Source organism: Pelophylax lessonae (genome assembly GCF_965119305.1).
Source record: "Pelophylax lessonae genome assembly, chromosome: 2".
Classification (NCBI taxonomy): Eukaryota; Metazoa; Chordata; class Amphibia; order Anura; family Ranidae; genus Pelophylax; species Pelophylax lessonae.
In genome coordinates this window covers 595,641,487-595,662,690 of record NC_138769.1, presented here as the reverse complement: position 1 = coordinate 595,662,690, position 21,204 = coordinate 595,641,487, and positions in this window count along the sequence as shown.

The following is a 21,204-nucleotide window of genomic DNA, read 5'->3' as shown; positions in this document are numbered from 1 at the left end:
TGAAAGTCACATTACAATGATATTTCTTTCCTTGAAGATCAGTCTGACTCTGATCACAGTGACATCACTTCCCCCTTGATAAGGTTGGATAGGATTGGCTTGTGTATGCTGTGGGTGAGAGGGTAACTGGGCTATGTCTCCATCCCACTGGAAAGGTAAGCAACAAGGATAAGAAATGGAAAGGTTATATAAAACAATCCCTGTGTAAACAAGTCACTTGATCATATGCAGGATATTATAAATAAAAGAAAATGCTAACAAATGCCAAATTGTCAGGGTTAATGGTGAATAAAAAATTATCAGCCACTCTGAATATTAAATCGCATTTATTTGAAAAATTATGAGACCTGTGGATACATTATTTTCAGTAATCTGTAAGATTTTAAAAATGAAGAACGGACAGTAAATAAAGTTCAGTTAACCTGACCTCCTCGTTTTCTCTTTCCTATGCCTTCTTTTTCCTTCCTTCTAATTTCTCTCTTCATATGTATTTACAGTGGGTACGGAAAGTATTCAGACCCCCTTACATTTTTCACTCTTTGTTATATTGCAGCCATTTGCTAAAATCATTTAAGTTCATTCTTCCTCCTCATGAATGTACACATAGCACCCCATACTGACAGAAAAACACAGAATTGTTGACATTGTTGCAGATTTATTAAAAAAGAAAAACTGAAATATCACATGGTCCTAAGTATTCAGACCCTTTGCTCAGTATTTAGTAGAAGCCCCCTTTTGATCTAATACAGCCAGGAGTCTTTTTGGGAAAGATGCAACAAGTCTTTCACACCTGGATTTGGGGATCCTCTGCCATTCCTCCTTGCAGATCCTCTCCAGTTCTGTCAGGTTGGATGGTAAACATTGGTGGACAGCCATTTTTAGGTCTCTCCAGAGATGCTCAATTGGGTTTAAGTCAGGGCTCTGGCTGGGCCATTCAAGAACAGTCACGCAGTTGTTGTGAAGCCACTCCTTCGTTATTTTAGCTGTGTGCTTAGGGTCATTGTCTTGTTGGAAGGTAAAGCTTCGGCCCAGTCTGAGGTCCAGAGCACTCTGGAGAAGGTTTTTGTCCAGGATATCCCTGTACTTGGCCGCATTCATCTTTCCCTCGATTGCAACCAGTCGTCCTGTCCCTGCAGCTGAAAAAACACCCCCACAGCATGATGCTGCCACCACCATGCTTCACTGTTGGGACTGTATTGGACAGGTGATGAGCAGTGCCTGGTTTTCTCCACACATACCGCTTAGAATTAAGGCCAAAAAGTTCTATTTTGGTCTCATCAGACCAGAGAATCTTATTTCTCACCATCCTGGAGTCCTTCAGGTGTTTTTTAGCAAACTCCATGCGGGCTTTCATGTGTCTTACACTGAGGAGAGGCTTCCGTCGGGCCACTCTGCCATAAAGCCCCGACTGGTGGAGGGCTGCAGTGATGGTTGACTTTCTACAACTTTCTCCCATCTCCTGACTGCAACTCTGGAGCTCAGCCACAGTGATCTTTGGGCTCTTCTTTACCTCTCTCACCAAGGCTCTTCTCCCCCGATAGCTCAGTTTGGCCGGATGGCCAGCTCTAGGAAGGGTTCTGGTCGTCCCAAACGTCTTCCATTTGAGGATTATGGAGGCCACTGTGCTCTTAGGAACCTTAAGTGCAGCAGAAATCTTTTTGTAACCTTGGCCAGATCTGTGCCTTGCCACAATTCTGTCTCTGAGCTCTTCAGGCAGTTCCTTTGACCTCATGATTCTCATTTGCTCTGACATGCATTGTGATCTGGAAGGTCTTATATAGACAAGTGTGTGGCTTTCCTAATCAAGTCCAATCAGTATAATCAAACACAGCTGGACTCAAATGAAGGTGTAGAACCATCTCAAGGATGATCAGAAGAAATGGAAAGCACCTGAGTTAAATATATGAGTGTCACAGCAAAGGGTCTGAATACTTAGGACCATGTGATATTTCAGTTTTTCTTTTTTAATAAATCTGCAACAATGTCAACAATTCTGTGTTTTTCTGTCAGTATGGGGTGCTATGTGTACATTCATGAGGAAGAAGAATGAACTTAAATGATTTTAGCAAATGGCTGCAATATAACAAAGAGTGAAAAATGTAAGGGGGTCTGAATACTTTCCGTACCCACTGTATGTTTATACATCGGTCACATATTTGAAGGTCATTAATGAACTATGTTTAATATGACACTCTCTTGCTATACTCAGGTGTAAAGACTCAATGAGCAACAAAATGAATCTCTGAGGTAATGTTGTTAAAGATGAACTCATTTTACATGGTTTGATTATTGACCTGCATTTTGGAATGAAAGTATACATTTATATTTATGTGCAAATTCGTTAATAAAACCATTGAAATAGAAAATACTGATTAGTAATTGATAGAAAATGTATGCCCAACTTTATACTACTGTAGCAAGTTTTCCAGGCCTATGGCCTGATGTGGGTCTGACATTAGTACCGGAATCCTCTCCAGCCCATGTGAGCTGAGACCCTGGGTGTGACAACTGAAGCAGCGACAACTCCGGCATCTTTGTTTGTGGTTTTTATTGGAATTAGGGGATGGAAGAAGGGAATGAATGGGATACTCCTTGAGGCTTAACTAATTACAATTGGGACTTTACTTCCAAAATGCCCGTTGGCGCTTCCTTGACGCCAGCCAACGCTCACTGACACTGAGAACACTCTGTAGAACAAAAGAAGTGCTGAATCCTCGACTTATAGTCCAGAAGATCCAAGACTGAGAACTGTAGAACTCCTGACACTGTTGTACTGTGAAAGTCACTGAATACTTTCCCCTGCCTGGCACAGCTTGAGGTAGTATATAGTAGAACTCTGTATAGCTGTCACTTTAACTGGCACGCTCTATACAATTCAGGGTCAAAACTGCAGGTGCCCCCTTTGACCTTGAACTCTTCAGGGTCCACTGACTATGTACCCCCTCTGTAGCTTCAGGGTCCTCAACCTAGGTACCCCCTTTGACCTAGCTGTCACTGGATCCCAGAACCTCTTCCGGAGTGGTCCCCTCTAACTTCAGGCAGACCCCCAGGGGTAATCCTTAGTACTCACGACCTGTGTAGGCTTTCCTGGGACTGGACCCCTCTCTCTCTCCGCAGGCTCTCGGCACACTGGATCCACTCAGCACGCTCTGGACACTCAGGCGACACCCTGAGACATCCACCTTCCTCAGACAAGAGGAGAGACAGCCACACTCTCACTCCTGGGATTCTTCTCCCACCAAAGACACCGTGCCACGCACTTCCCCCCAAACCTATACCCACTCCCAGAATCCTTTGCAGCATAATCTGCCTTCTGGGGTAGTTACAAGCTGGGATGTATCCCCTGATTGGGCTTCCCACACTGCCCTATGAGAAGTCTCTCACAGGAGCCAATGGGGATACTTCTCCCCTCAGCAGGCACATCTGGAAGCCCTGACACCCTGACTATTAAATCACAGCCCTGCTGTTAGGCAGACAAGGCCCACTATACCTTTTACCTACCTGTAGGGTGCTACACTACTGTTTAAAATGTGTACATGACTTTCAAGGAATATTGGACTTCCATTTGTCCAATTGTGGTTCCAACTGATTTGGTGATTAGCAAAAAATTATATTTAACAACTGAATTGCCTTGTTTGTTTGTAGTCAACCACAGGACCTTATAGTACAAGAAGCTTATAGTTCCTGTATGACATGGAGCTGCAGTAAGTGTTCATGTGATTCACTTTCCAATTGAATTGGTATGAAGCTCAACATCACATGCTCATTTCTTTCATTATTTTAGACAAAGCATCAGTCTTATCATCGTTCTCAAAATAACTAACATTATCAGCTATTTTGAGTATCTTGTGATGGCAATCTCGTCTCTGCACTATGTAACCCAGCAATCAGCTAGCTGTCCATCTTTATCAACTGCATAACAAATTGCTATGAAGAATAAATACATTAGACTCTGCAATTCCATTTATGTAGGACTTATTTTAAAGTGGTTGTAAACCCACCTTTATAACTTTTACCCAAAGGTAAGCCTTACCTATAGGTACTGTAAATATCTCCTAAACTTGCACCGTTTAGGAGATATTTACATTACATGCAGCCTATGACGTCATTGTCACATGCGCTCTGAAGAAACGCCCGCCCGTGCCGTTTCTTCAGGGCCCTGTGCCGTGACCAGCGACACCCACGCGCATGCGTGGGGTTGAAGTTACGCAGCTCTGGCCAGTAATACAGCCAGAGTCCACAGACCTGGAAGGAAGACAGGCGAAGATGGATGTGGCAGGGACAACACGGGCTTCGTTTGCAGGTAAGTGTCACATAATGTGCTAGTATGTGATGCACACTAGCACATTATGCATTTACTTTGCAGGGAAGAAAAAAAAAAAGGAATAGTTAACTTCCTCTTTAATGCAATTCTTACCATTCATACAGGTTTCAAAGCTGAAGCAAAATATAGTTAATAGTTAAGGTAAACTCACTGGTGCCGTATTGGCACTGAGGTGTCCCATGCCCATTTCCCACATATTTGATATACACCACACCACAGTACTGTCCATATTGCAACAAAAGAGGACCAAGCCAATCACTCACTCCTTCATGTCACTTACGCAAAAAAGGGGAATAGACTCAAAGCACTTCTTTGATATATAAACAGCAAAGCTGGGGATAAAGGCACACATCATCATAAGGGAAGCAGTCAGAGCAGCCCTGGAGAGAAGCATTGTTGGATTTACAGAATAATTTGAAAATTACATGCAGATACAGCATACATCTTCACATTGAATTTACTGAAACAAAAGGCAGTTTGTAGGCAGGTGCAGACTACTTTCTCCACTGCAGGTGGCACTCAACCACAGCAGAATTGCAGGGATAGAGGAATTCAAAAGAAACATGGTTCCTTTATGGTTTCCAGGGTCACTGGGGAAACTGTCTAATTTGATGATGCCGCCCCATCTCTGACTCTAGCAGACATCTTGGGTCAAGCAGAGCTATTTAATGCCCTGACTCCCAGGCTTGGCAAGCATTTTGTGTTTGGGTAGTGTAAGGACAGTTCACCCGTCTGACAGGTACAGTGATTAGCGCCAGGCAGAGGTTCCGAATGAGTAGGGAAACAATAGGGACATGAAATCCTTCTGGAGACCTCCCCATCTTGACACAGACTGGCCAGGCTGCATTCCTTCCCTCAAAACAGACGCTGGCACATCTGTTCTGCTACATACTGCTGTTATACTCTAAGTGTTCTTGGTTTGGTGCCTTCCTGCCAAGCTTGTTGTGAATTACTAGATTCTGCATTAACACAAGTTCTTTACTCAGCAACCAGATTCTGTGTTTACTGCCACCGCACCACGCTGCACCTTACCACAAGTTCCTTGTGGTGCCACTGCTGTCCTTACACTGAAAATATGTCAAGCCTGGTAAAGTCAAGTGGAGTTTTCTGCAAACATTACTCAGTGATCAGCAGGTGTAGGGAACCTCACTACATGGTAACTGAAAAATCTAAGAAAGGGGGTAAGTATAAACTGACTTACTTTAGAGAATACACAAACAGTGCAAACAACTTTTAAAAATGCCTGTAATTAGGCAAAATACATTTTCAGCATTTTTGATTCTGTTTTGCTTTCTTTCAAAGCTAGGTAATAGGATTTGTCACCATTTTCTTTGCTGTTTTTAGTCTTCACCAAATAATTTTTTGTTAGTGCAGATCTTGCCTAATACTCTATTCCCTATGGGGGAAAATCAGTTGGGACTTTTATAAAAGTGAACATTGAGATCCTTCAGGTTAGGCCTCTCTTGGTTTTCAGTACGTTCTAAGTTCATGGGAATTCAGTGTCAAATCTCCCAGCATCCTGAATACTGAGAACTGGGAAGAAATCAATAAATGGACCCCTTTGAACAGATCCTTTCTGCACCCAAAATGCACATTCACAATCCAGTACATGTCAAGCAATTCCTGATTACTGCTAAGCATTAGCAATATTGACCTACACAATTAGCATACAGTGTGAGATTGTTGTGAGCACATCATATGATAATCCTCTTCAGACAGGGCAAGAAGCATGGTGATATGCAACCATCAGTAACCTCCAAGCAATTACATTTCAGTTTACTTAGGATTTATATGGGTTACCCGTTTACACCTTCAGGGTCCATGCACACTGGTCTTAACACTGTAGAAGCAGCTTAATGTTATCCTATGTGTCCATGCACCAGGGACGTAGATAATTTTTTGTTCTGGGGGGGAGCAGGTACTAAGTAAAGGTCTTTTTAAATAAAAAAAAATTGCGCAAAATTCATATAGACTGGAAAAAGGAAAGACAATGTGTTGCCCATAGTAAGCAATCACATCCTTAATTCTATTTTCTCAGATCCTCCTGGAAATTAAGCCTGATTTCAGTTTTGCCTTCTTCCAGTTTTTCTGAACATTGCCCAGTGAGGTTTGCTATTGTCCATTCTAAAGCCTGGTACACACTGTATGCTGCTAACACATTCGGTGTTAGTACAGCGATCTCACCCTCTGTGCAATTGTGTTCTCCCCCAACCAGAACACACCAGTCAGTGCTCTTGGCCATTGGAGCAGCTATCACAGGGTGGTGCACTGTAATAGCCAAACTTATTGGGCAGGTGCAAAGTGGCAACATCTTGTGGAAGGCAGCACACTTACTGATTTTTTTGTTAACCCAGCATACGAGGCAAGAGAAGTGGTACTGTGCAAAGTCCATACATAGAGAGCATACCTTCCAACTTTTGGACTTGAAAATGAGGGGTGTTAGGGTGGCAGCGATCTCCAAAAAGCAGGTGTGGCCAAACATTATAGTGGGAGGAGCTTAAGTGTCACGGTTGTACAAAACCTGAGCTTCCTTGTACCTATAAAATATGCTTTAATTTTTGTGCCACAAACTGGAGTCTCAGTGATACATATAAACCTCGAAAGGATCACTAAGACAGATCACTATAAGACATAGAAGGCAGGAAGGAAGGATCACTATGGTACATGGAAGGCAGAAATGATCACTATGGCACATGGAGGACAGGAAGAATCACTATGGCACATGGAAGGCAGGAAGGATCACTATGATACATAGAAGGCAGGAAGGATCCCTATGGTACATGGAAGGCAGGGAGGAAGGATCAATTTGGCAATGGAAGGCAGGAAGGATCACTATGGCACATGGAGGACAAGAAGAATCACTATGGCACATGGAAGACAGGAAGGATCACTATGGTACATGGAAGGCAGGCTAGATCACTATGGCACATGGAAGGCAGGAAGGATCACTATGGCACATGAAGGACAGAAAGAATCACTATGGCACATGGAAGGCAGGAAGGATCACTATGGTACATGGAAGGCAGGAAGGATCACTATGGCACATGGAAGGCAGGAAGGATCACTATGCCACATGGAAGGCTGGAGATGCAATAAAGCAGGATTTCTCAACCTTTTTACCAAGGAAACCTTGGTAAAAAGTTTGTAATCTCAGGAGTCCCCTGAAATAAAGTTCTACAACTCCCGAAACACTGGTATGATCAGTGAGCTGTTGATATAACAATTCTTTTTAGAAATAGCATATAAAAATGGAATAAATATTAAAACGTACCTATTTAGTGTGAAACTTGTGGTTGCATCATTCTGCGCAGATGCTTAATTCTGGGTCGAATCTGAGATAAGCAGTGCACAGGGAGCAGCAGAGCAGAGCATGGGGGGTCAAGCAGGCACATTACACAGGGAGCAGCAGATCAGAGCATGGGGGGAAGCATGGCAAAGTATAGGAGTCAGCAGGTCAGAGCGCGGGGTCAGGAGGGCACAATACATGTGGGGGAGGGGGGGCAGGAGGGCACACTACATGGAGAGCAGCAGAACACATTATAGGCCCCCTACAGGGGGGGCACAGTAGGACACATTACATGGGGGCAGCAGGGCACATTATGGCACAATACATGGGGGACAGAGGGGCACATTACAGGGGCAGAAGAGCACATTATGGGACAACAGCAGACTATATTACAATGGGGCACAGCAGAGCACATTACAGAGGGGCACAACGGGGCATATTACATGGGGGCACAGCAGGGGAAATTATTTGGGGCAAGAGGGCACATTATAGGGCACACAGCAGGACACATCACGGGACAAACAGTAGGGCACATTATATGGCATGCAGCAGGGCACACAGTAGAGCACATCATGGGGCATACAATGGAGCTAAGGGCCTATCACAGGGCACACAGTGGGGCACATCACAGGGCACACAGCAGGACGCATTATGAACACACAGTAGGGCATATCGCAGGGCATGGGGCACATCACAGGGCACATTATGGGGCACACAGTAGGGCATAGGGCACATCATGGGGTACATAGCAGGGCACATCATGGGGCACACAGTAGGGCATGGGGCACACAGTAGGACACATCATGGGGTACACAGAAAGGCAGAGGACATCACCGGGCACATCATGGGACACAGGGCACATCATGGGGCACACAGTTGGGAATGGGGCACACAGCAGGGTACATAGTGGGGCACACAGCAGGGTACACAGGGCACACAGCAGGGTACATAGTGGGGAACACAGCAGGGTACATAGGGCACACAGTGGGATACAAGCAGGCTGCACTTTCCTGCATGCAGAGTAGCGTGGGAAGCGGCTGTCATTAAACCTTTTATGGCATGCTCCTTCCCGCTGGCCCCTGCGCTCTTCTCATCTGTCCCAGGTCATGTCAAATACAAGCGCCTGGGGTGGACAGGAGGGAAGAAGGGGCCGGCGAGGAGGAGCGCACCATAAAAGATTTAATGACAGCCGCTTAGCAGGGAGCAGAGACCCAGTTCACCGAGGGCAGGAATGGTCAGTCTGCCTTGAGCACTGGACAACTACTACACTGAATCTCCCACAGCGCTGCTGACTGCCAGAAATCAACTGCATGGTGGGTCCCTGGCTGCTCTGCCATGCAGTTGATATTGACAGGCTTCTCGGGGGGGGGGGGGTTCAACTCCCCAAACCCTCCCCTTATCTACTTCCCTGCTATGCACATCAGGACGTTTAAAAGCATATTTTAAGTTCAGCGTTTATTGGTGGAAAAAAAAAACCCTTCTTGTTTACGTTTTTCAGAGGAGGTTTCTATCAGAACAAAATGCTAAACGCGTTTTTTCTGCCAAAAGAAACATATATCTGTAATATTTTTCTTTTACAAAAGAATTTTATTACAAACAAAATTGACACTTTAGTTCAACAAAGAGATGGGTACATCAAATATGATACAAAAAAGGTTCCCAACAGGGGTACGGAAAAAGAGCTTTACATGACTTCCTAATACAGTATGTCGTACTGATGGAAGTCCTGAGTCTGTGCTTAAAGCTGGAGTTCCACCCATTTTAAATAGTTGAGATGTACGTAATCCCCTTTAAAAATGCTTTTACCAATGTAAACTTTTTTTTTGTGTTGTAAGGAAATACCTTTTTTCTTCTTAATTCAGCCGCACCTCCGGTTGCGGCCGTCTAGACGATTACGTCACTAGGAGATCTTCAAAAGCTCCTGGGATAGCGGCATCATGTATCCCAGCAGCCCTTGTGAATCGCCTAGTGATGAAATCTTGCGTTATTCCCAGACTGGAAATTATGTGAACGGGGGACAGGGATGTCCTGATTGACATGTTGCTATAGCAATGGGGCGGGAACTTCTGCCGATGCCGCCATTGCTATGGCAACCTGTCCGGAAGAGGAAGAGCCGCTCAGTGGCATTAATGTTCCAGGTGCGAGATCAGGAGGTGCATGCTTGGTAGCCAGCTGCACCTTATCCCGGAAAAATTGGATTTTCGTAACAACTTACCATAAAATCCCTTGCTCCGAGTCCTCTGACAGACGCAGCTCTGCATGTTTCTTCACTATTGGGTAATGCTCCTCTACACAGGAGTGGACTAGGCAGTGAACATTTTTCACTAGACACGCCTATAGGGGCAGTACCTCACGACATTACCCCAGACACATTGTGCCCTACAATCAGTTTTCCTATCAAGCAGTGAAAGAAGACACAACCAACCCAAAATAGAGGGGCGAGAGCTGCGTCTGTCAGAGGACTCAGAGAAAAGGATTTTACGGTAAGTTCTTACAAAAAATCCAATTTTCTCTTACATCCTCTGACAGACGCAGCTCTCCATGTTTCTTCACTAATGGGATGTCCCAAAGCAGTGTAGGCATGAGGGGTGGGAAGAACGCAACCAAAAACAGTTAGCGCATTTCCAAAGGCTAAAAACTTAGCCAAAAGGGCAACAGGAGCTCAAGCAAACCAACTGGAGTTCAACCCAAAAGAGAAAAAAAACAAGTCTCTTCGACAAACAGCAGCCTGCAAAACCTTACGGCCAAAGGAGGCATCCGAAGACGCCGACCTACAAACCTGAGCCATGGAAGCCTGATGGCAAAAAACCCAAGAGGCACTCAGTGCTACCGTAGAATATGCCCTCACAGGGAAAGGAGGAACCTGACCGTGCAATGAATATGACTAAACAACAGTCTGTCTGATCCACTTTGAGATGGTTGCAGCAGACGCAGCCGAACCCTTACGGGGTCCCCCAGGAAGGACAAACAGAGAATCAGACGTCCGGAAGGACTTTGTAGCTGGCATGTAGACCCTCACTGCCTGAACCACATCCAGGGAATGCAAGGCCAATTCTTTATGATGCTTGGGCTTAGGACAGAGCGAAAGTAAAACAATATCTTCATTAAGGTGGAAGGCTGACACCACCTTAGGGAGAAAAGATAGGTTAGGCCGCAGAACAACCTTATCCCTATGAAACCACCAGATATGGCGAGCGGCAAGACAGCCTGCGAGCAGAGGTGATAGCCACCAAGAAGGCAACCTTCTGGGACAACAAAGGCAGAGAATCTTCCCTGATATTCTCAAAGGGAGGACGTTGAAGAACGGACAAAACCAACTTCAGATTCCACGGAGACAAAGGGGATTTCCTCGGCGGAGCCAAATGACGCACCCCTTGAAGAAAGATGCTGATCAAGTAATTCGTCGCCAAGGGACATTGGAAGTAAATGGCTAAACCCGATACCTGACCTTTAATCGTGCCCAAAGCCAAACATTGTTCCACTCCCTTCTGCAAGAAAGCCAAAACCCTCGTGACCGAGAAGGAGCGAGGATGCAAATTCTGCGACTCACACCAGGAAATATACATCTTCCAAGTGCGATGATAAATCTTCCTGGAAATAGTCTTCCTAGCTCTCAGCAGGAATCACAGAATCTGAGAGACCTCTGTCCCTTAACACCTGGTCTTCAACAGCCACACCGTTAAACTCAGCAACCGTAAAGCAGGGTGGAAGATCGGCCCTTTAGACGGCAGATCCTCCCGCAGAGGCAGCCGACAGGGAGGCTCGACGGCCATCTTTACTAGGTCCGCGCACCAAGACTGGCAAGGTCAGTCTGGGGCCACCAGAACCAGCCGCACTGTCTCCACCGCCAACCTGTGGAGGAACCGGGACAACATCTGAATTGGAGGAAAGGCATAAAGCAGCCGAAAGTGACTCCAAGGCACCACCAGTGCGTCCACGGCCTCGGCCAGAGTATCTCGAGCCCTGGCCACAAACTGCTCTACCTTTCGGTTTAGACGAGATGCAAACAGATCCACCTCCGGAGTTCCCCATTGGGCACACAAGAGGCGAAAAAAACCTCTGGATGCAGGGATCATTTCCCCTGATCCAGGGCCTGACGACTCAGGTAACCCGCTTGCCAGTTCTCCACCCTTGGAATGTGAACAGCGGAAGAGCTGAAACATGTGTCTCGGCCCAAGTTAGAATTTTGGCCACTTCCTTGGTGCCCCCTTGGTGATTGATGTAAGCCACAGCAATGGCATTGTCGGTTTAAACCCAAACCGGGAGACCTTGCAGCCGAGGCGTCCAATGGAGCAGGCAGAGCTTGATCACCCTGAGCTCCAGGACATACATCGGCAAGGACGATTCAACCTGTGACCACGTTCCTTGGGCACACAGAGTGTCCAGTACTCCTCCCCAGCCCGTGGTGATTACCGTCCACAACAGCGGCAGAAAAGACCTGCCCTGGCTCAGAGCGGACGACAGAAGACACCACGAGAGTTCAGACCTCGTGGGACGGCTTAGACATATCATCCGGTCCAAGGACTGCAGAGCCTTGTCCTACTTGACAAGAATCTCTGCTTGTAGAGGCCTTGCACTGCCCCTCTGAGAGCTGTTAACCGATCCGGAGACAGATGGAGATTTGACGGAAAGAACCTGTCTGCTGGGCGAGACCGAAATTCGATCCTGTACCCTGTAGGAATTGCAAAGGGGTAACGGCGCTGAAAACGCTTGGGCACCACTATCACGTGTGCAATGCGCCTCCATTGCTCATTCACAATATCGTGAAACTTCTCGGGACAAGGAAAAACCTGACTCGACTTCTGGGCTTTGCGGGAGCAGAAGACAACCCGCTTCCCTGACTGTGTGGGCTGATCATCCAAATGTAATGTTTCCCTCACTGAATGAATCAGTGCTTCCACAAGTGCGCATTTTCGCGCCGCAGCTGAGGAGGACTCATTCTCACCGCCGGACTGTGAGGACAGAGATTCCCTCAGGGAGGGCATTGTCCGTGGCAACCAAATCGGGTCCTGAATCAGAGGACTGAGAGGACATCGGCATTTTACTAGCAATGACTTGGTTCATCACAGGATCCACCTTGGATGCTAAAGTTTCTAAAGCTGTGTTTTGCTTGCGTCTATCTAGCAAGGTTACTTTACGGCAGTGGTGTCCAAACTTTTTTCAAGGGGGGCCAGATTTGATGAAGTAAACGTGCGTGAGGGCCGACCATTTTGCCTGACATTTGAACCATTAAAATTAAATATACACACACACATACATACATCCATACATACACATACACACACATATATCATATATATATATATATATATATATATATAGGAAATAATAAGCATCAGTACTTTATGAATAAAATCACACTTACTGAGAAAGGAAGTAGGATTGTAGAAGTGACACCTCCTCTGTCAGCTCCATACATACATACATACACACACACACACATATACACATGCATACACACACACACACACACACACACACATGCATACACACGCACACACACATACATACATACAGTGCCTTGCGAAAGTATTCGGCCCCCTTGAACTTTGCAACCTTTTGCCACATTTCAGGCTTCAAACATAAAGATATAAAACTGTAATTTTTTGTGAAGAATCAACAAGTGGGACACAATCATGAAGTGGAACGAAATTTATTGGATATTTCAAACTTTGTTAACAAATAAAAAACTGAAAAATTGGGCGTGCAAAATTATTCAGCCCCTTTACTTTCAGTGCAGCAAACTCTCTCCAGAAGTTCAGTGAGGATCTCTGAATGATCCAATATTGACCTAAATGACTAATGATGATAAATAGAATCCACCTGTGTGTAATCAAGTCTCCGTATAAATGCACCTGCACTGTGATAGTCTCAGAGGTCCGTTTAAAGCGCAGAGAGCATCATGAAGAACAAGGAACACACCAGGCAGGTCCGAGATACTGTTGTGGAGAAGTTTAAAGCCGGATTTGGATACAAAAAGATTTCCCAAGCTTTAAACATCCCAAGGAGCACTGTGCAAGTGATAATATTGAAATGGAAGGAGTATCAGACCACTGCAAATCTACGAAGACCTGGCCGTCCCTCTAAACTTTCAGCTCATACAAGGAGAAGACTGATCAGAGATGCAGCCAAGAGGCCCATGATCACTCTGGATGAACTGCAGAGATCTACAGCTGAGGTGGGAGACTCTGTCCATAGGACAACAATCAGTCGTATACTGCACAAATCTGGCCTTTGTGGAAGAGTGGCAAGAAGAAAGCCATTTCTTAAAGATATCCATAAAAAGTGTTGTTTAAAGTTTGCCACAAGCCACCTGGGAGACACACCAAACGTGGAAGAAGGTGCTCTGGTCAGATGAAACCAAAACTTTTTGGCAACAATGCAAAATGTTATGTTTGGCATAATAGCAACACAGCTCATCATCCTGAACACACCATCCCCACTGTCAAACATGGTGGTGGCAGAATCATGGTTTGGGCCTGCTTTTCTTCAGCAGGGACAGGGAAGATGGTTAAAATTGATGGGAAGATGAATGGAGCCAAATACAGGACCATTCTGGAAGAAAACCAGATGGAGTCTGCAAAAGACCTGAGACTGGGATGGAGATTTGTCTTCCAACAAGACAATGATCCAAAACATAAAGCAAAATCTACAATGGAATGGTTCACAAATAAACATATCCAGGTGTTAGAATGGCCAAGTCAAAGTCCAGACCTGAATCTGTGGAAAGAACTGAAAACTGCTGTTCACAAACGCTCTCCATCCAACCTCACTGAGCTCGAGCTGTTTTGCAAGGAGGAATGGGCAAAAATTTCAGTCTCTCGATGTGCAAAACTGATAGAGACATACCCCAAGCGACTTACAGCTGTAATCGCAGGAAAAGGTGGAGCTACAAAGTATTAACTTAAGGGGCTGAATAATTTTGCACGCCCAATTTTTCAGTTTTTTATTTGTTAAAAAAGTTTGAAATATCCAATAAATTTCGTTCCACTTCATGATTTTGTCCCACTTGTTGATTCTTCACAAAAAATAACAGTTTTATATCTTTATGTTTGAAGCCTGAAATGTGGCAAAAAGGTCGCAAAGTTCAAGGGGGCCGAATACTTTTACTAAAGGCACTGTACATACACACAAATACACATATACACATACATACACACACATATATCATACTTACAGAAACAGGCAGTAGGATTGTAGAAGTGACATCTCCTCGGTCAACTCCACAGGAACCTTGGTCCGCTCCTACAGGTGGCTGTGTGCGGTGAAGGATAGAAGCCATTCTGCACTCCTGCGCAGTCGTGGGCGGCGCCCGGCAGATAGAGCCGAGCGGGGGGGGGGGGCGGAGCGGGACTCGGGAGCAGCCGAAGGAAGGCCAGAGGCCCCGCCCCTGAGCCATTGTATCAGCATCGGGGCGGGGATGTGAGGAGGCATTGACAAAAGTCAGCAGTGTCTCAGGGGGCCGTATAAAACTAAAGGACGGGCCGCAACTGGCCCGCGGGCCGGACTTTGGGCATGACTGCTTTACGGTATAAACAAGCAAAACATTAAGGGGGCTCGTGCCAGGATTGCGCTATAAATGCAACTGAAGCAGACCTGTTTTTTCTGTGGTGTATTTTGTAGTTTGTGCTAAGAAACAATGCTGCGGAAGCTGTTTAGGAAAAGCAAGGCTGCAGAGAGGTCTGGTGTCCAGAAGGGAGTGTGCAGCTTACCTATCTGGGCCAGAGACAATGAGTGGGAGTATTTGAAAAGTATGCTTCTCCCTTGAATAAGACTTTGGGTGATAAAGTCTCAGATCATTTGTAGATTTTAGCCTTAAGGGGTTGGATTTAAGTAAAGCAGAGAAAAGGACAGTGTCCACAGTGGGTTGGTACTTTCTTCATGCTCTCTATACAGAATCACAGAGAAGGGAGAAGGCAGAGGCAGAAGTTAAGGTATTAAAATGCCAGCTAGCAGTTGCTTCAGAGTGTGTCCGTTTAACTGCTAGTATTGCCGATGATTTGCAAGAGCGGTGTGCAGCACTCATGACCAAATCAATGAATGCCTTAAGGAAAAGAAAGGGCCGTAAACCGGTTAGTAAAGCCAGGGTACGTGCCATTGTCACATCCCAAACCTGGGATTGGGATGGTTTCCAGAGTAAACATGTGGACTGATCTACTTAAGGTGGGGGTCCCAGCTTGAAGCCAGCGCGATCCTCTTCTGCGTCCTCTTCGGTCCCACGATGCACTGCGCCGGCCCCGCCGTCACTTCCGGGTCTGCAGCGTCATCCCTGCACAGCTTCTGGGCATGCCCAGAAGCTGTTTAGCAAGGTATGACGGCGCCTGCACTGGAACTGACGTCGGGGCCGGTGCAGGCGCATTGATTCCTGGGAGTGATGACGTTCAGCTCCCAGGAATCATTGCAGGCCAGGAAGTGACGACTCGCCGTGGCCGCTTAGGGGAGGAAGAGGAAGTAAGGTAAGTATATTATCTTCTAAACAAGGTAAGTAAAAAAAAATAAAAAATTGCGATTATCCATTTGTTTTTCAGGTGACCTGGACCAAGAAGATGGAACAAACTTTCATTTTTGGGTGGAACTCCGCTTTAAGGTGGGGGTCCCTAGAAAGGAAATAGATGGGATTCCTACATCAGCTTTTTTTAAGAGGTGGATATAAGTTGTTGGGAATGGTAGATTCAGCCACATTAAGTGTTTCTGCTGTCATAGAATAGGGCATTTTGCTAGATACTGCCATGCTGTGACGACTGGACAACAGCAGGCTAGTATTCGCAGGACAGCACGGAGAGACATGCAAGTTTATTTGTTTCGCTGGAAGTCATTGCCTTTCCGTGAAAGTGTAACCAGGCAACAGTGGGAACCCTATAACAGTTTTGCAGTTAAAAATGGTGATATTGAGAAATGTGAGCAGTGAGCTATGTTTTTTTGCATAGGTGGAAGGAACATATAATCCGCTTTGTCTCTAATTCTTTTAAGGTACTGAGCATCGAGAGGTGGACCAGGCAGAGCAGATGACCAAACTGAATGGGATGAGGCAGACCAGAAGATCGGATGAGAGCCTGAGGAAGATGCAGATGATTTCCTGATGGTGGCTGAATTGGAGTGGACTTACATCTGAGCATTTCCTTATGACCAGGATGACAAGGGACTTTCATTTATTTGGGATTCATTTGGGATTTTCTTTCCACAAACTGCCAAGGACATTGCCAATCCTGCTTAAAGTAATGTTGTAGCTGCCAGGGACTTAGTCTGACCACTCAGAACATACGGGGGTCGAAAGGGAATTTTTGCTTCCCACTTAATGGGGGGGTTTATTTTGTTTTTTCCTGGACAAAGGCTTTAAGAGATGTTGAAGTTTCATATTATGCTATAGTCAACAGGTGGTATGTGCTGCCGTGGTCTATTTGTAGGGACTATATTGCCATAATATGGAGTTTAGATTTTTTCAGGCCATATGTTCTTGCAAGCTATGTCTCTTCCCATTGATATGCAAATAAACCAGTCCGATTGGTTTAGGAGTCAGAGGAACAAGATGTAATGTGGGGGGTGGTGTTTAGGACTTTTTGAAAAAAGCATGTGTTCAGACAAAGGAGAGTTGTTTTTGAAACACAAAAGGTAGAAATGTATGTAATTGTTCGTAATGTTGGTAATCATTGCCAATGTATGGGATCAACAGGTGGATTGTAACAGTTGTGGATTTTTTAACTGATTCATGACAAATGTTCCCATACATGTGTAATATTATCTCACACCCACAGGTGGTTTTAGTGAGTTTCTTGGATAAAAATGGCTGCCGCATATTCAATGAACCATGTATTTGTGGGGGATGTGCAGCCATGTGATGATGACCTCACACATAAAATGACCTGTGAGTGGTCAAGAGGAATGACCACATCCTGTGGGTGGTCTTTGGTATACAGGACTATAACAAGAGTAATTAGCATGAGAAAGGGCCTCTTGGATTTGAGCTGTGGAGAAGCCAACACGCCTTGCTTCTCCAGAGATCAATTGGAAGCTTTTGAATTTCAACTACCATAGCTAAGTATTTAATATCCTTGGGACATGGGTTGCTTTGTTTAAGACGTGGTATTTCTGCTGTTTACAGACCATAGGCTGTTCATTTGTTAGGCATTGTTATATCTGCCAGTCTTGTAAATCGCAGTCGCGGTCCACACCGCAATGCCGCGCTAAAGCTGGAGTCCCCCTTTAATGCTACTAAGTATCCTGACAGGAACAAGGTATGCCTGAGGAATACCCCAAGCATTAAAAACCCCTCACTGTGCCAGCAAACCTGAGAAGCAGCCGCTCTGCCTGCAGTCTTCAGTGTGAGTGAGGAGAGGAATTGAAGAAACCGCACTGAAGGCCAATGGCTACAACAAAATGGCGCCCATTAGAAAGCATAGGAAACACTGGGAAATGGCCACCGCCCATACAGCGCGGTTGCCCACACTAAAGATGGCGCCCGAAAAGGGCGCCAAGCCTCAGGAAAGTCAGCCTGATGCCCATAGCCAAAAAACGGCATCAATCATACAGGGAACCCAGGAATGAGGCCACCGCAGGGATCCACCTAAGCGGACCACCCCTGGGCAAGGTAGAAACCCCAAGACCCCCCCCCCAGGCGTTAGACACCACTAGAGCGCCCCCCCCCGCAGGAGCGGGGAGGGCAGGACAGTCCGGATAGGCCTGGGGAATCTTTGCAGAGACACACAGCCTGCTATCCACAGGAGTGAGCCCCATCTTCCCCTCAGATGACTGTCACAGGGGACGCAGCATCACCATACCATGGACCGGGGAGCTCCGCTCCGAAGCAGCTTGCCTTCCACCCTAAGTAGGGGTGATGTCAGCCAAGAGGGGTACGCTGCAACTCAGGGAGTTCCAGGTTGATGCGTCCTGGCGAAGCATCCGTTCGCAGGCTCATCCCCATCCACCGGGGCTCTGTCATGGTGAGGCCTGGGCGGACCACAACCTGCTCACACTTGTAGGCCAGGCTGGGAGACCATAAGAATCTAGATTATCCAGTGCGAAACCCCAGCCCGGCTGTCGCTTTTAGTTCACCAGGAGGATCCCCCTGACACTAGTGAGTAAAGATAAATAAAAATAAACATTTTTCAAAGGAAAACAAAAAAAACGGAGACCGAAGTCCCAGCAGGTCCTACTCCTTCACTAGGCGGCAAGAAACTGATTGTAGAGCACAGTGTGTCTCGGGTAATGTCGAGAGGGACAGCCCCTATAGGCGTGTCTCGTGAAAAGTTTTCACTGCCTAGTCCACTCCTGTGGAGAGGAGCATTACCTAATAGTGAAGAAACATGAAGAGCTGCGTCTGTCAGAGGATGTTAAAGAAAAACACGTTAGCAGGCTTCAGATGCCCATATCCTCAATGGCCCCTGCCTGCTTCAGAGATCATGAAAGTTATTACAGATTTAAAAAAAAACAAGCATTAGGGCAGTTAGGACAGTATCCAAATAATAATGTACTAGTACTAACAATCATTGGGAAGCTTTTAAAAAAAATTGATTATAATAGACTGGAGCTCCGCTTTAAAAAATGCTCAATGTTCCAAGCTGAAAACGGATGATGAATTATAACTTGTACACCGAAGCATATTGATGGAAGATATGAGGTTATGCAGCTAGTTGGAAATGAGTATTAATTTAGAGAAGCATATTATATACTAACAAAGGTATGTAGTCATTGTAACCATCTTCACCGGAGCCACGCTCAGTGGTCCAGTAGGTTGTAAGAACCATTATGCACAATCAGACAAGTGAAGAGAAGACTGGAAAGTAGAAAGAGAAAAAGAAAGGAAAAAGGAAAAAGAAAAGAAGAGAAGGGAGAAAATTTAGGAAAAGTACTGGAAGGAGTCCGACGGGGTACGCGCTGGAGAGTCACTTAAATTGAAAGAAGCATATTATTAAATCTGGAAGGTTGGACATATGTTATCCACGGTTACCAGACCTTGAGAAATTTTGTCGTGGGAGTTGGTAGCTATGGCTGTCGGCTTCTCATTTATCATAATGTCATTCATGTGATTCTTAACTGCTCCGAAGCTGAGCAGTGGGGTTTTTATAAGCCTTCGCAAGGGTCAACTTAGTGGCAGTAAACAGATACTGAGCCAATTGGCGTTCTGAGCGAGACATTTCTAGTATTGGTTTACAAAGGAGGGCCTTGTAAGGGTCCCTTTTGAGGTTGACGTGAAGTATGTTACAAAGAAGGGTATAAACCCTGAGCCATAGTCTACATACCCTAGGAGATGTCCACTATATATGAGCCAAAGTCCCCTCCTGTAGGCAATCTCGGAAGCAAAAAGGGGACTATGACGGGATGAACTGGGCCAGCCTAACTGGTGTGTAATACCATCTATATAGCACTTTAAAAGCGTTCTCCAATATTAGGACATTCTTGGAGATTTTTGAGAGGGCTAGTGTCATAATCTGCCAAACTTCCCGATCGAATTGTCTTCCCAAGTCTTTCTCCCATTGTAAATGGTAGGACCGTACTGGGAGTGTTCTAAAGGATATAAGGGACATATAGAGTAGTGATATTAGACCTAGAGAGTGGGGTCGGGCTCTGCAACGGCTTTCAAAGGGTTAACGTATATGGTGTAGGTCGAGATTTTATGAGTTGCTGAAGAAAATGTCCTAATTGTAGGTATCTGTAATAATAGAATATCATGGGAAGATCTAAGGGCTTCAAACGTGAGTATTTTTGTAGGGGTGAATAAGAAGTGAAGATCAACAAATCCATTATCAATCTACCAGGAGAATTGCTTAGGGTTTTTACAGCTGGGAGGAAACAATGAGCAATGGGTAAGACGAAGTAGCAGCAAGTGGGGGGAAATCAGACCTGCCGAGAATTTAACATAATCCCACAGATAGAGAGAATGGGTTAAGCAAGGTCCTAATTTGGTCAAACGATGTATAGAAGGAAGCCAAGGAGGAGAGAAGGATAGGATGGGATCTACCAGATCGATAGTGGCCCATAATGGCAATTGGAAAGTTTTGTCTAGGTGAGACAATGGGGCAATATTTGCTGCTGTATAGTAAGCTTGTAGATTAGGAACGGAAAAGCCACCATTAATCCTACAAGCATATAAAACCTGTTTATTAATTTGAGGGTGTGTGGAGCCCCAGATGAATTTCAATAGTTTGCGCTGGTGAATACACAAGATATGCCAAGGGATCGGAACTGGCAATACTCTAAAAAAATATAACAATTTTGGAAGATAAGACCTATGAACTGCCGTGATCCTGCCAGACCATAATGGAAAATGAGACCAAGAGGAGAGCATTTCGGTCAATTTTCTAAAAAGAGGTGGGAAATTAGTTTAATATTATCCGTCATACATAGGGGTGAGCCGAATCCCTAAATAGGGTAAGTAGGGGAACCATTGAAATGGGAAGGCCGTTTTCAGGGAGTCCAGATCAGAAGAGCAGAGGTTAACTGACATTGCTTTAGACTTGGTAGGGTTCACATATAGACCTGAAAGGGAAGCAAAGGAATCTAGAAGGGCTAGTAAACTGGGCTAAGAAACTCTGTGAGATGTTAGGGTCATCAAAATGTAATCGGCAAATAGAGAAATCTTATGGGTCGACCCCGCAAC